The 16,356-nt window shown below is 31.2% G+C and overlaps 1 protein-coding gene across 9 annotated transcripts in view; it reads right to left on the bottom strand.

The window, feature by feature from the left end:
- Window positions 1-16,356, bottom strand: part of LOC142329797 (dual 3',5'-cyclic-AMP and -GMP phosphodiesterase 11-like) — a 623,752-nt gene that overhangs the window by 70,084 nt on the left and 537,312 nt on the right. The window lies entirely within an intron of this gene.

The raw sequence follows: 16,356 nt of genomic DNA on the forward strand, positions 1-16,356 counted from the left end.
TAAAGTACTATAAACCAAAATTGTAAGTGTAACAAAAGGTGTAAAATTATCTGCTTGTTATAAATCAGAACAATTTGCTTGATTTCAAATATCCTATTTTAAGGGCATTTTTCTCCATACGCGTATTTCAGACCGTGTAATGTAATACAAAAAGAAAAGAAAATTACTGTTTGAAACAATGTAAATATCAATAATTATAAGTTCTCAGAAAATGTGTAAAAATAAGAAAATTCTAATACAGAAAAAAATGTTTAAATACAGAAAGTGAAAACATCTGATATGAGAAGTACAGCAATATTTTTCCAATGGAAATCAATAAAAACTTCATTCCATGAGAAAATTCCAGTTTTCTTACAAGAGATGTAATACTTATTATTATTAATATGACTGTGCAATTTTAAAAAATAGTCAGAAGACAATAAACTTGTTTCAACTACTGAAACAAAAATCTAGTTAACACTATACAAGGCATATTTCAATTAAATTTTAATATGTTTACACAAGATTGACAAAAAAAAAATCACCATTAAATAAATGTTTAATCCCATTAAATTTTTTTTTATACATAGCTCTCTATCTTATTTTCCTGATCTTTGATAGTATTGATTGTTTCCACTGGTAATACAACTTTATTCAACAAATGACATAACAATCAAAGATCAATTATAATTATCTCTATTAAACATATATACGTAATAAATTAACATATATTTCAAATCTCTATAACTCTGTAAATGTACTTCAAAGCATTACATGAAAAACTTTATTAATGATAAATCAAAGGATTTTCTGTTGAATACTTAACTAAACCAACTGGGAAAAAATTAATTAAAGTTTTCAAGACCCGATCAGATATATATTTTTTAATCACAACTCTATCAAATTTCTTTAAATGACTTAATAACTACATCGATAATAATTTAAAATAAAAAAGAAACAGGCTTATTAGATAAGTTATAAAGAAGCATCTTTTACGCTGAGTAGGGTAGATCAGATTTTTGTCAGCAATAGAGCCACTCAATGAAGCTTCCATTGTCACTATAATGAATAGCTTCCTAAGAGCACCTAGCACTTCTGCAGATTGCATTGACATATACACCACATTTCAAAAACTCTTGAAACACAAGATATTACTGATCAGTTATCCCTCAACATACAATGCACTAAAGCAACATGCACACACGCACACTGGTCCAGCAATCCATCCCTATTCTTTACATCAACTGAAATTTCTAAAGTTTGTTGAATAATAATAATTAGATGCAACTACAAGATAAATTAATTAAGATCCAACATAAGCTAGAAGTTAATCTCAGCACCTTGATATGTCAAAATATCTAAGAAATGAATAGTATAAACAACTAGATTTAGTAGTAAAACCAATTCTGCGGTAAAATTTTACAAAAAGGTAATAAATTTCTTTATTATCTTTTTTCTCATTCTTCTTTCAAGCAGTATGAATATTATTTATAAATGAGATACATTTCATAGGTAGAAATAATAAAGCCCAAATAATAAGAATTATTTTCAGATTTAAAAATCTGTAAATAAGTGAAAGTAAAAAGCGGCATATGATTAAGGTATCAATTATTAAATGACACAAATTTAAATAATTTCACCCACCAAATAAACAGATGTTTTGGTTTTTACTTAAGAAACAATTGCTTTTTTTAATAGCTGTAATGCGTAAATGGTCATAACTCATCTAAAAGAATTTTTTTTTCAGAGAAAAAATTGGCCTATAATAACCACAGTTAGTAAATTCTATAGAGAAATTAGAAAACAATAACAGTAAATTTAAGTTCAATCCAGTGTTTACTTATTCATTTGATAACAGCAGATGATTGCATAATTTGTCATACTACTTTAGTTTTATGCGCTTTTTAGGGAAACTTGCCTGATCTCTTAACAGAATCAACAGCCACAGATGTGATAGGCAAAACATCTCTAATCTTGTCACTCTCATCTAGTAGAGTAGAATATTTTTACACACCAAGTTCAGAATAATGACCAAGAGATACTACATCAGATGTCTATCTCATTGAAGCTAGAGTTGGTTCATCAATCTATTATGTCATCCAATTTTTTTTTGTCTTCATACATTTGACTGGTTTGATGCAGCTCTCCAAGATTCCCTATCTAGTGCTAGTCGTTTCATTTCAGTATACCCTACATCCTACATCCCTAACAATTTGTTTTACATATTCCAAACATGGCCTGCCTACACAATTTTTTCCTTCTACCTGTCCTTCCAATATTAAAGTGACTATTCCAGGATGCCTTAGTATGTGGCCTATAAGTATGTCTCTTCTTTTAACTATATTTTTCCAAATGCTTCTTTCTTCATCTATTTGCCGCAATACCTCTTCATTTGTCACTTTATCCACCCATCTGATTTTTAACATTCTCCTATACACCACATTTCAAAAGCTTCTAATCTTTTCTTCTCAGATACTCCGATTGTCCAAGTTTCACTTCCATATAAAGCGACACTCCAAACATACACTTTCAAAAATCTTGTCTTGACATTTAAATTAATTTTTGATGTAAACAAATTATATTTCTTACAGAAGGCTCGTTTCGTTTGTGCTATTCGGCATTTTATTTCGCTCCTGCTTCGTCCATCTTTAGTAATTCTACTTCCCAAATAACAAAATTCTTCTACCTCCATAATCTTTTCTCCTCCTATCTTCACATTCAGTGGTCCATGGTCCATCATCCGATAGGAAATAAAAATAAATAACAAATACATCCGTGTATCATGCACACCATTTTGTCCAGAATGATGGTTGAAAAAATTGCCTTCTCGACATACATCGATTTTAAGGTTTCAAATTAATGCTGTATTCATTAAACGTTTATATATATATATATATATATATATATTAATCAATTCATATAGAATGTAATCAAACTATTTTGTTTTCCCTAAAAACCTATGCTCAGTAAAATAAAATGATTTAGATAAAACAAAAACTCTTGACTGGTTGTAATTACCGGTATTAGAAGATTAAACTTTTAAGTACCACCTGATGCCAGACTTATCAGAAACTGTCTCACTCATTTTTCTCACACGTAGGCTATTCATATTTCAAATGAAAACATTTTTATTGATTATTTTGCAGTCATTTTATGATCAGGTTTCATTGTGACGAACATTAAGAATGTAAAACGTTGGAGTAGAGTAGAATTACAGAATGAGCGAAAAGTACTGCGTTCGTTTTACTTTTGCAGAAAGGTTGCATGTTATTGTTCACGAAAAGAAGCATGGAAATCATATTGCAGGCAAAAATTTAATGTAACAGAATCCTGGATTCGGGAGTGACGAAAGAAGAAAAACGAATTTCTCATAATCAATAAAAATAAGGGAGAGATTTCGGCAGAAAAACCATCCACAAAAAGGAAACTTGCAGCGTATATGTGGACTTTACGTCCGTTTGGTTACGCGATTCTACAGATGTGTGTCGAATAAAAAACTTGGAAATCGCCGATGAATTAAATATCGGTAAGGTAATAAAACAGGATACGCCAATTTCTTTGCGCGCGTAGTTTCTCTTTTTGAAGAAAACGACAACAGTACAGCGGCTACTAGAAACATAACAAGCTAGACTGATGAAGTATCAAATATGTCACAAATTTACGAAAAAGAAACAATTATTCCATAGATCAATTTGGAAATGCGGACAGGATACCGAAAGTAAAATTACTTTCGAAATGCCATCAACAATTGAAAGTTTAGGTGCAATGAGTATTCGGATACCAACTGCCTGTTACGAAAAACAACCTAGCTCGGTGATGCTGTGCTGATATATCCGGACGAGAAAATATTATCCCCGAATGTAATTTTTAAAAGGAAACCGTTCGAAAGGTGAAAAATTTCTACACTATATTGTCGTATGAACAAAATAATGAACTATTACTGAAATTAATTAAACGCGTTACATAATGCAACCGTCGACCATGCGCTTTATTACAAAAACATTCCATATTTGAAATGGACAGTTTTAGGGGGTGATATGATGACATAAAGCGAAGACTGATTACTGTAAAGTGTGATCGGATTGTTATTCTTGGTAGAATGACATCTACTTCTCAGCATCTTTATATCTAACCCACCGGGATTGTCTGGTGGTGAACGTGTATCTTTCATCAGGTGATTTGGAAATAAAATTATTATTATATATTATTTGGATAATTAAAAAATTATTACAAATAAATTAATTTAGACCGTAATTATTAAACAATAATGCAATTTTACTGCAGACTAGCAGAACTGTTGCATACACACGCAATACGCATGCATCAACAGTTAATTGTAGATACCCAATTAATTGTAATAACTATGTCAAACCAGATACCCAATCTGCCCAAATCAACTCAAAATCACTCAAAAATAATTATTATGTTGAAAAAAAAAACAATTTTTAGGCGAGAAAACAGGTAAAAAATTTTTTTGGACAAAAAATGCAATTCACATTATTGCTTATAATTATATATAAAAATTAACAAAATTTAATCTACGCTCGCTAACCTTGATTAATTGCATTACTGAATTTATTATTTAAATACTCAAAACATTACTTTGTTAAATATAGTCAAGGTTAGCGAGCGTAGATTAAGTTTGGTTAAATTATATTTATAAAATAGATAAATATAAATGGTTATATTGAATGAGTTCCTAACACGTTCACAACTTAATTTGGCGAGGAAAAATTATTTTTTCAATTTAGAAAAAATTTTATTTTTTCAATTCTTTTGATTTTAAAATTATTTTAATGTCCAAAATCAAGGAAATATAATGATTGTTCGAGGGGGTTTGGGGGGCGGATCCTCCCCCCCCCCCCCCCATTTTTACAATATACGGCTCGTAAATGTAAAATTACAATAATTTTCAATCGCTCGAGAAATGAGAAGCAAAGAAAGTGACGTAAAATTCTTACAAGATAAAAATATATATTACACACAGGATTCGAAAGTGTAAAAACGAATATCTAATGACACTGAATTTAAATATGCGTGATAGGTGGCTATGCAAAAAAAAATAACTTGTCGATCAGAAATAGGGTTACGCAATAAATAATGCACGGTTACAAGATACGCAATTATCATTTGATATAATTATGTTTATTTACTGCTGCTGGTCGAAGGCATATACAACTAGAAAATTTTGTAAACCTGAATTGGGAATGGCATCAGAGGCAATCACAAATTGGAAAAACTATTTACATGAAGTATGTGCTGATGATATACTGAAGAATCCCCCAAAAAAAAATTGGTGGACAGGAATGACAGTAGAAATGGACGAATCTAGTTTTTCAAAATGAAAATATAACAGAGGTCGTGTGTTGCCAAATCATTGGTTTTTTGGGAGGCATCTGTCGTGAAACACATGTGTTTTGATAGGAAAAAAGAAACGTTGCTTAGTATCATAACATATTGCACTGAGAAAGATTAAACTATAACATCTGATAAAATAAGTGGAAAGCCTACGATAGTATTCCTTTATTAAAAGGTTACGATTTCCAACATTATACAGTGAACCACAGCAAAAAGTTTGTAGATCCGGAGAATGATGCTAGCACACAAAATATTGAAAATTTATGAGCATGTGCTAAGCGACGCAGCAAGAAAGAAAATGGTACCGCTACAACTACGATTGATACTTATTTATGTGAATTTTTGTGGCGTAATCGGCTCACGGAAGAAGATATGTTTGAAGTAAAGTTAGAAAATATTTCAAATTTTTCTAGTACTTATATCAATTTGTTGTTACTTTATTTGTTTTTTTTTTTTTTTTGTTTACTATGTTCATGTTCATAATGTACATATGTATTAACGATTATGCTTTCACAATTAACGATTTATTATGTTCATGTATTCATAATACACGTAAATGTTAACGATTGTTACGACATTTCCAAATCGACGATTCGATTTGGAAATTTTTAAAACTTTTCTTCTCAATAAAAATTTTTTTTTAATCTGATGAATTTTGAAATCTGAAGTATACAGTCAAAAAAGCGGAGTATTCAAGCTTTAATTTTTTTTTATTCGTCTCTCTAAGCCTCTTGATTGTAAGTTAAAATAGTTTGAATACAATCATTTTTATAATAAAATATTGGTGTCCCTTTACTTTTTTGTACTAGTGTAGTAGGTATTTAATCTTAGTTTGAAATATCAAAAAACACATCATTTTTGTCTTTTTATAATCAGTCTTCGCCTTCCTATAGACCGCCTGAACGCCCCCAATTTTCTGTGAGCCTACAGCGCCCACAAGGGGCCGTTATCGCCCACTTTGAGAACGAATGATCTAAACCAATCAGAAATTTAACTTGACAAGATTTAAGGAACTGTACAAGCCGATTCGCTAAATCAACTTAGGCTAATTTTAAAATGGCCATCTGCAGTAATACATTTTTAGAGGAATATTTACTGAAGCAATAGATTAATGTGTAGTTAATTTTAAAATTTTACGTTTTCAGAAAACACATATTTTTTGTGTAAAATTATAATCGACTCTAACAGCTACTTTAAAGACTACAGAAAGGTAAACAAAATAATAAACGCTTATCATAAGATCGACCGTGATAACATAAAATTCATCGAAAATAGAATGAAGCCAATCCTTACTAATCGCAAGGCAACTTAATAACGTTTAGCTAGTGTAATTACTGTTGTCTAATAAGAACTAATAGAAACTAGATAAAAATAATAACGCTAAGAATATAGAAGTGTGAGCTCCGGTCTAATTCCAGCAACATTAACAGCTAAGCTAACTAAACGAAGCAGACTACAATCCAGACGGGTAAACTTTGACGATACGCGTCGCGTCGTAACGTCTGGTCGGTTGAATAGCGGGGACAACGATCTGACAGATCGAAGAGGAGGGCACAACTGGTAGAAAGCTGCGAATAGAACTTGGCCTGGTCTCCGACAGACCAAGCACGTCAGGCAAAGCTAGGCGCCGTACATCGCCGAACCGTGATACACACACATACACCAACTGTCGACAAATGTTTTCGATACTTTGCTATTTCCAACCTTCACTTTTCGCAGCGTAAGCGCATTTGAATACAGATGGAGCACGTGTAGTACAAAGTAACCAAATATTTTGCTCTTCATAATTCTTAAAAATGTTTGTTCCACAGACTTTTTTTAACACTATAAAATCATGAAGAAGAATACTGAAACTCTAGAATTATTCCTTGCCAATGTTTTCTTTCGTCATTATTCGAAAGACTGCATCGCTGAACAACTTCTAAAAGCAACATGGAGGAAATTAAATACAAGTAATTCACAAATAAAAATTAGTATACTTTTATTATATCACTAACCAGAACAATGAAAAATATTTCGAATTCAATTACCGTAAATAAACAAATTAACTAGAAAATTAATTTTAACATTATTAACGGTATGTTATAAATATATGGTATGTATGTAATATATGGTATAACCAGCACTAAAAACAAAGAAACATGAAATTGAAATTGTACGCATTTTTTCTACGGACTCTGACAATAAATGAACATTACTGTAATTATAGAGCTCATAAAACCTTTATAATTACATAAAATACTTGTCGAGTTCGAAAGATTTTATCATTCATAAAAAATCAGGTGAAAGTACATTTCTGTTTAATTATTCGCGGTTCCGCCAGCCAAGTGAACAATATGGAGCTCTAAACTCAGGATGTTTCTAGTTGACAGAATGACATAATTATTAAAATGCAGTCTCTACTAGAAACGAGTTTATACTACTGAAACAAATTTACACGATTAAACAGCGTATCTTGAACAAAAAAATAGAACATTTCTTATTGGTAATACATACAATTCAGTATTTTGATTATATAGAGTGATCGTAAATTAATCAGCACATTTTAGGCGATAATAAAAAAAAATTAACAAAGTAATGTACTTACATACATGTTTTATAGTTCAACAGGGCATTTCAAACAGTTTTGTTTACAACACTTATTAACTTCAAACATGTTCCACATGAGAACCTTTAGTAGCAGGTAAAATGTCTAAACGATATTCAATTTCAAATCATACATTACATAGAAAACCTGGAGTTATCCATTAATTACACCTTTGATTTTTCTTTGTAGTTCAATGATGTTGATAACCATCGGTGCGTACACCCCTCTATAGCAAATCCCCAAAGAAAGAAATAGGGTGCCGTAACGTCAGGGGAACGAGGTTGCCAGGGAATTGGTTCACGCCCGATCCAACGTTGAGGAAATTTTATTTCTTTATTTCTTTCACTTTTACAGAATTAATAATTAATTGAGTAATCCTAATAATAATTATAATATTACTTAACTTAATCATACTTAATTTAACATCGTTTTATAATACAATTTAATATTTATTACTTAATTATACTTAATTTATATTATTTATTAAATTGTTCATGTAGGTAGCCCCAAACATGTAAATCCCACTGTGGTTGTGCACTATCTTGTTGGAAGTAAACGTTGCGTTGCCGAGGTAAAATTTGTGGTACTACAAACTCCTGTAGCAAATCTAAATAACTAGCGTTAGTAACCACTTACTAGGCGAAGAACGATCGAATCATTTCATAACCGGTCAACACACACCAGACGTTAATTTTCGGGCTATAACTTTGTGTCTGTCAAATGGAATGAGGGTTCTCGCTTCCCCAAATCCGACAATTATGACGGTTAATGTGACCAGAAACACAGAAGGTAGTTTCTTCAAAGAAGATTACTTTTTCCAAAAACACATTATCTTCGTTCACTTTATCAAGAATAGCAAAATTGTAACAGCATGGTTTATCGTAATTTTCAATTGCATGCACCAACTGAATTTTGTCTGCATGAAAGTTTAGTGTTAGGCCGCTTGTGTAAAACCTTCACAATTGTCGAAGGCGATATTCCCAGTTCTGAACTTGCACGAGTCGATTTACCCAGGTTTCTCTGAAAAGTTTCTTTTACTCGATCCACAACTTCCTAGGACACGGGAGGTTTGCCAGCATCTTTTTTGTGTAATACACTACCTGTATCCTTAAACTGCTGCTGATACGAACTTTTATCAGTCTTATTAGAAGGATCACGCTGAACTCTAAACGAAAACGTCTACGAACAGTAATGTCAGATCCGCTTGCGTGAAACCACAGTACGCACATTGCTTTCGCCTGCACGATAAACATTGCTCAACTGACTAAACCCCTATAGTTACATCGCGTCGGCGTGTTCATTCAAGGTGATTACCTTGAATGTAACTCTATACAGTAATCTACACTAATGTCCGAGAAAAAAAATCAACGCGCGCGACAATGCTTTCTTTATTTTTTATTAACCCTAAATGGCGCTGGATAATTTATGCTCACCTGTATATGCTAATATACTCGTATATGCTGCCATTACTTCAACAGTTGTAGGCGATCTGATATGAAATGTAACTAGTCCGTCCCGTAAACGACACAGCTATTCCCAAGAATAACATGCATCCATTTACAAAGTTAATTATTCTGGACAAAGTGAATATCCGTGTAATTTTTTACACGGGTCCGTGTAAGTATTACATTTTATCCTTGTAAGAATAAAAACAAACTGCTAAACTTAAATTTTTGTTCAATATGAATAAAGTAATAACAATGAATGAATTTCCAGCACACTGTGAAAAGAGCTGCCACATTATGGTAAAATCATTTACCTATCTCTTAGAACCTTACCGTTCCCTGATTAACTGTAATGTATTCATATTAAACCACGTTTTAATTAACAAAGTACTCGTGCTAACATTTCAGATTACCGCCTATCGCGTTACTTCCAATTTTTCCCGTGAGCTTTTTGAAGAAATTGACCGTTTCCAGTTAGTTTTTCTGGTATTTTAACGAAATAATATTTAGTCAAGCTCTACTTGTAGTATTCAAAGCGTTTGACTGTATTAAATGTAATTTTTGTCGGCGAGATTGCTGAGTATCGTCTCAAAAATGTTGAGATTGTTTGGTTCCATCCTCATCTCTTGTACCGATATCAAAGTGTGATTTTAGATTATTATTCTTGATTCTTATATTCTTATTCTTGATTCTTATATTCTTATTCTTATATTATAGGATTGATCTACAAGGTATTTTATGATGATTCATTAAGTTTCCTTATGATAACGCTGTTCTTTTCACAACCAGTTCTTTCAACGATGTCAAGTCAAAGACTATATATTAAATTTTTAAGGTTTCTGAATGATCCAGTAATAACTAATTAAAGCTTCTTCATTAAGAGAAAATTATTTATGGTTGTTTAATTCTTCAACGTGGAAATTATCTCACTATAACATAAAATGTTTTTTAGAGCTCATAGTACGTACAAATTGAAACAGAAATATTAAGCAGTTAATCTGCAGGACTTTCCGTTTCCTATTTACAATCCCATCGTTGTGCCATGCTGTCGACCGTAATCTGGAAACACTACTTGCGATATTGGTAAAACAAAAAGATTACTACTGTCACAAACAAATCTTCAATCAATTGTAATAGATAATTCCGTTTTTTTTTTAAATTCATTCTAACATTAACTTGATTAATTCTATTTCATTTTATTGTTCAATTTGTTAAATTCAATAGAAAACGGGCAAGGTATATCCACGTCAGAATTCCTAGTATAAACAAGAAATTATCAAATTACATTAACTTAGAAATACCTTTTTTAATTTTTATTTCATCATTTCTTTTTTAAATTGAATAGAGTTAAAAAAAATAGAAAATATAGATAATGAAAATACATATATTAAAAAAAAATGAAACTTATTGTTCATTTCCATCGGTAAATTAAGAATTTTTACTTTTTATTTTGATATTATACTTCTTAACAGGTGCTGTTAGTCGAATTACAGTTTTGCAGTAACTATATTTATTTCGGTTTCAGAACCAACATTCCTTATAAAACCCATTAACTGAATCCGAATCCCAACACGGCTTGAATCCTGTTGATTGTTTAACTTATAACCTAAGAGCACCATTATAAAAGACACAGTGAGGGAAAAGAGAACATTCGGGCAAGGAGAAAGCGGTACAAAGCACAAGCAGAATTATTTGTTAACAGCTGCAAGCGTCAAAAGGTAAGTATTATGATAAACGAAAAGGACGCTCGAAACTGAAACATAACAATGAGACAATGAAACCGTAAATTTTGTATCCGTAATGAAAGATACGGTCACTGACATGACTGCAGCGATATAAACGAATACACGATAAATGTAATCCAAGTAAAATATTGTCATCAAACATAACAATGCCACAATACACCAACAAACGACAACTTTCTTCAGAACAATAGCACAATACTATTTCTTCATCTTTTTTTTCATAACAGAAAAGCTAAGTAAAAACAACCAAATCCATTTTTCCAATCAATGTTCATACCAGAAACTTATTATCTCTTAACTAAAAACACTTCTGGATACCAAATTACAAAATAAACAACCATTATGAACTGCTGTAACTCCTAAATTAAAAAATAAATATTTTTTTAAATCCAGATAAATAAAGTGGCAGTGATAATTTTTTCAAACATTAGAAAATATAAATCTAACTCAATCATATGTAATTGTAGAGCGTTCGTCATTTGCAATCAACTTAAATAGTACATCATAAGTAATAAGTAAAATGAAAAACTTATCAAATACAACGAAAAAATCATGTAACATCTACCCTCCATAGAAAATAAACCAGTTTAAATAACTGAACTGAACAAAAAAGAATGTTAATTTAAAAAAAAAAAAACAATTTTAAATTAATAAAAAGAATGGAAATGGAAAGTAATTTTCACCGAATATGCTGGTTAAAGCGTAAACAACATAGCCTGCAACACTTAATTTTATTTTTCATAAATAAATAATAAAGAACAAAGCTAGAATATAATAAAAGAATGAAAAACAGCAATTTTGATGAGATAAAAATATATTAAGTCTTAAGTTACTGAATATAGAAGAACCAATACCAATCAATTACCAGAAAAGCAATACCAGAAATTAATTTGTTTTTTAAATAAACCTTCTCATGAATAAAGTTATACCTAAAATATTAAAAAAAAATAGATTTTAAACAATACGCACGTTATTAAATAATCGTTATATTGTTGTTTCTTCAACTTTTATAACTATTTATGTTGTATGGAATTTTCCTCATCTAAATTATACGCCAATTTCATCATCGTTTTATTTACTGGACGATTCGCGTTATCTGAATTATTGATTCTATTTTTACTGAATTAATTCCATTCAACAAAAAAAGCCCACGAAACACACAAAATCCAAACAAGAGATAATTTTTTTAATTAATTTATTTTTTTTTAGTAGTCTGTAACAAATTATCTTACCTAGCAGCTGAAAACAAAGATTACAAATACATAAAAAAACAAAACATTACAAATATAAAAATTATTATATTTACAATGGAGGAATAAGAATTAAAGTTCATTATCAATTAAGTTACCACAATATTTTATTGAGATAACTTAATTTATACTACTTCTGAATTTACGAATACAGTTCATTCCACATACAGTGTACTTTATATAAACTGTATAAATATTTCATTGTAATTATAAATACGGGTTAAATTAATCATAAATTTCAATTAAAAGTTATAGACAAATAATAATTAAACTTAGAATAAAATGTTGATTTACTAATGCAAAATTAGCAGCTAATATTACTTGTAAATGAAAATCTAGTCAAGTTCTAAACGACGAAATTGTGATAACACGAAAGATAAAATTTCGACAAAATCAATTTTATTTTTAGTTTTAAATTTACAATTTATAGATATATAAAGGTTCGGAATAATTAAAAATTGTATGGCTTTAAGTATTTTTAAAACCTAGAATAGTGAGGTCCAAGTGTTCTCCTTATTCACTTTTTCAGTAATTCAAAATGCAAAAATCGTACGATGAATACCTCGAAAGAGATAGACAAATAGAGATAACGTCACGAGTACACATCTAATGGATGACTGTAAAATTAAACGATCTTACAGTGGCAATATCAGAACGATGCTCTCATTATATAAAAAGAATTACATTATTTACACAATGTTGTTAAGAGGTGATGACCGACATCTGCTTGCTTATATTTTAATTATATTTACACCCCTTCGTGAATTCTTGAACTATCAGATTCCCTTTACATCGTATCCGCCTTTCTTTCTTTTTCCTGTTTAGCCTCCGGGAATTACCATTCAGGTATTACTTCAGAGGATGAATGTACGAGTGTAAATGAAGTGTAGTCTTGCACAGTCTCAGTTCGATCGTTCCTGAGATGTGTGGCTAATTGAAACCCGACCACCAAAGAACACCGTTATCCACGATCTAGTATTCAAATCCGTGTAAAAGTAACTGCCTTAACTAGTACTTGAACTCCGGAACTCTCAACTTCCAAATCAGCTGATTTGGAAAGACGCGTTCACCACTAGACCAACCCGGTGGGTACATCATCCGCCTGCATTAGTGCAACAACACAGAAATATCATCTTCACATAAATAGTGAGATCACAAACAACGATCACTAAGAGAACATAAATTAGCACAGAGATGTAGTAATTAGATAATTCATTAAAATTTATTCAATTAATAGTTTTATATCCGAAATAAATTGAATTTACCATTTTCCTTCGAAAAAACATAATACCAACCGATCGCTGTAGTCATTAATCAACGTGTTATGAAACCATATTATTTGTATATTTAATTATTTTTTTAATAAAATGGTTTGTTAAATTTAAAAAATATTCTACCTAACCTAATACTTATTTGTATATTTAATTATTTTTTAATAAAATGGTTTGTTAAATTTAAAAAATATTCTACCTGACCTAATACAAGAGACAAAGTAGTTTTGAACGATATGTTTAATATAATTTTTTCTTTGAATATTAATAATGATCAATCTTGAAGTTTTTCGTAGTGAAAAGAAACTGATCATAACAAGGTAAAATATCGACATGAAAGATTTGTTAAAAATAAGACACATTGTTCATTCTACTTGTAATAAAATGTCAACAAAAGTTCAAAAGAAATACTAATGAAGAGAATTGCTTTTCTTATTTACCAAGTTATTTTAAATTTATAAATACATTAATATCAACGAAGCTGCTATTCCCCTAAGGCAATTGTTACTTTCCTGAATACTGTACGTGGCAAGTTAAACTAATCAATCCTGTAAAATAATTAAAATAAGATGACAAGATGACGCGATTTTAAGGTTAAAACTAATTAAAAGGTTAAACAACTAAATTTCGCTTTATTGTATAAATATGAATCAATATAGGAAAATACATTAAAAAAAATTCTGATATCAAACAACAAACTAATAAAATCTGAGAAGCAATGCACAAAAACTGGACAAGATTTATAAGAACCACTACTGAATAAAATTTTTCAACATTTTCCTTATAAATGTATATTTTTTTTCTTATTTAATCCAACCACCATACTTTTAGTAAGGTATGGAAAAATTGAATACGGGATCATTCAAATATCAAAAAATTGAATAATTCAAAACAACACATAAAAAAAGCTTAATTAATATTCTAATTGATTGTTCGATCAAAATCTTTGAGTGCACCTACAAGTTATAAAGTGAAAGGGTAAAAGCTATTAAATTGCTTTTAATATTCTTTTTATAAATAAAAAAACAAAGTGATAATTATTTTTATTTACTAATGTTAATTGATGTGATCAATTCAAATTTATCTTTAATCGGAAACAATTTATATATTTATAAATAATTTATATATATATATTTAGATTTCAATTAACTATGAAATACAGAAACAAATATAACAAGTAATTAGACTGGCTTTTTCTGAAAGTAATGCATTATTAATGGAACAATAAGATCAGCGGAATAATCCTTTAAATTCCTATGCGGATTTTCTTCCCACTGCAAACCGAGATGCAGCCTTCTATACTAAACATATACACTACATCACAAAGGCTACACAAATTTCAACATATACCTTTACACAGCAACACTTCATACTCTCTTCTTACATTCACAATCGGTGTTGTAGCGACACCTTTTTTTCCGCCATCACGTTGTTGCAACACGTTACAAAGCGCAATCGTAACCCAAGGTGGAAACTATTGTGCTGATAGCGGATGGCTCTACGTAGTTAGTCTAAAACGATGTCCTCTGGACACCAGGATGAACTCAATTGTATGCCAATTGGCGCGTACTGTTGCCCTAGCAACAGCGCTCCGTTTGAGTGGTCCGTTACATCGCCGGTACTCGTAAGAACCGTATGTCGGTCCCAATCAAAAATCCTTCGGTGGTTGTCGGTTGGCTTGAAAAACCAACAAACCAGAGGGGAGCTTAAAAAGACTTTGACCAACCTTGTCGGCCGAAGATATGTCAGGAGATAATGAAACGAGAAATGAAAGAAAGGCTGCTAAATTATTAATAATACGATTTATTGTAGTTAAGTATAAGAAAGAAGGTCATCATTAGCAAAAGTTACACCCTTCTTAAAACATAAGCGTGTTGTTACAGCTTGTGGTACTATGAAATCGATTAAATAACTTGGGACTGGCGCCCTGCTGATTGAGGTGAGTGATTACGAACAGAGTTAGAAGCTTCCAGCCCTTAGGATCATAGGAAGGAAGAAGTGATAGTGAAGCCACATAATATCCAAAATTCCAGAAAGGTGATATTTTGTAGCGACCTGGATGGTATTTAACCATCAGAAATAACGGGAGAAATGTCACCGCAGTCGGCCACGTCTGTTTAGAGGATTATGAGGAAGAAGAATGGTGTTCTTCTGTGAGTGAGGATGTCCCAACATCCTCACTTATTATAACGTTTACTATTCCCACGGTTCCTGAGAAAATAAAAATTGGCTACCACTCAGTCCGTGAACGACCATACATACCAAACCCCTGACGCTGCTTTCACTGTCAGGGTACTGGTCACACCCGAATTGGTTGCACACAGAAACAAGTTTGTGCGCGATGCAGATTTATGGGATATGATAGGCATGCAATGAAGCTGAAAAGTGTATAAATTATAAGGGTTCACTTTCGTAAAGGTCTTGAGTATGCCCCTTTGTAAGGAGGAATACGATATATTAAGGAATATTACTGACTGAAAGTGTCCTTTCCTGTAGCTTGTCGGGAATACAAAAAATATCTCAACATGCGGAATCCTGTACAGTTCGGCGTTAGTTTTATCCAGACTCTTTTTAACAATGTACAAAGGAGAACGATTGCGCATCGTGCAAAGAGCTGATAAGCAAATTGGTTCAAGCTATGTCGGACCAGGCCAAATCCCTCTCTTCTATTATTGCACCGTTGAATGTAAGCAATAACGATATTTTTACTGGAAAGACAGA

The sequence above is a fragment of the Lycorma delicatula genome, chromosome 1, assembly GCF_047948215.1.
Source record: "Lycorma delicatula isolate Av1 chromosome 1, ASM4794821v1, whole genome shotgun sequence".
Classification (NCBI taxonomy): Eukaryota; Metazoa; Arthropoda; class Insecta; order Hemiptera; family Fulgoridae; genus Lycorma; species Lycorma delicatula.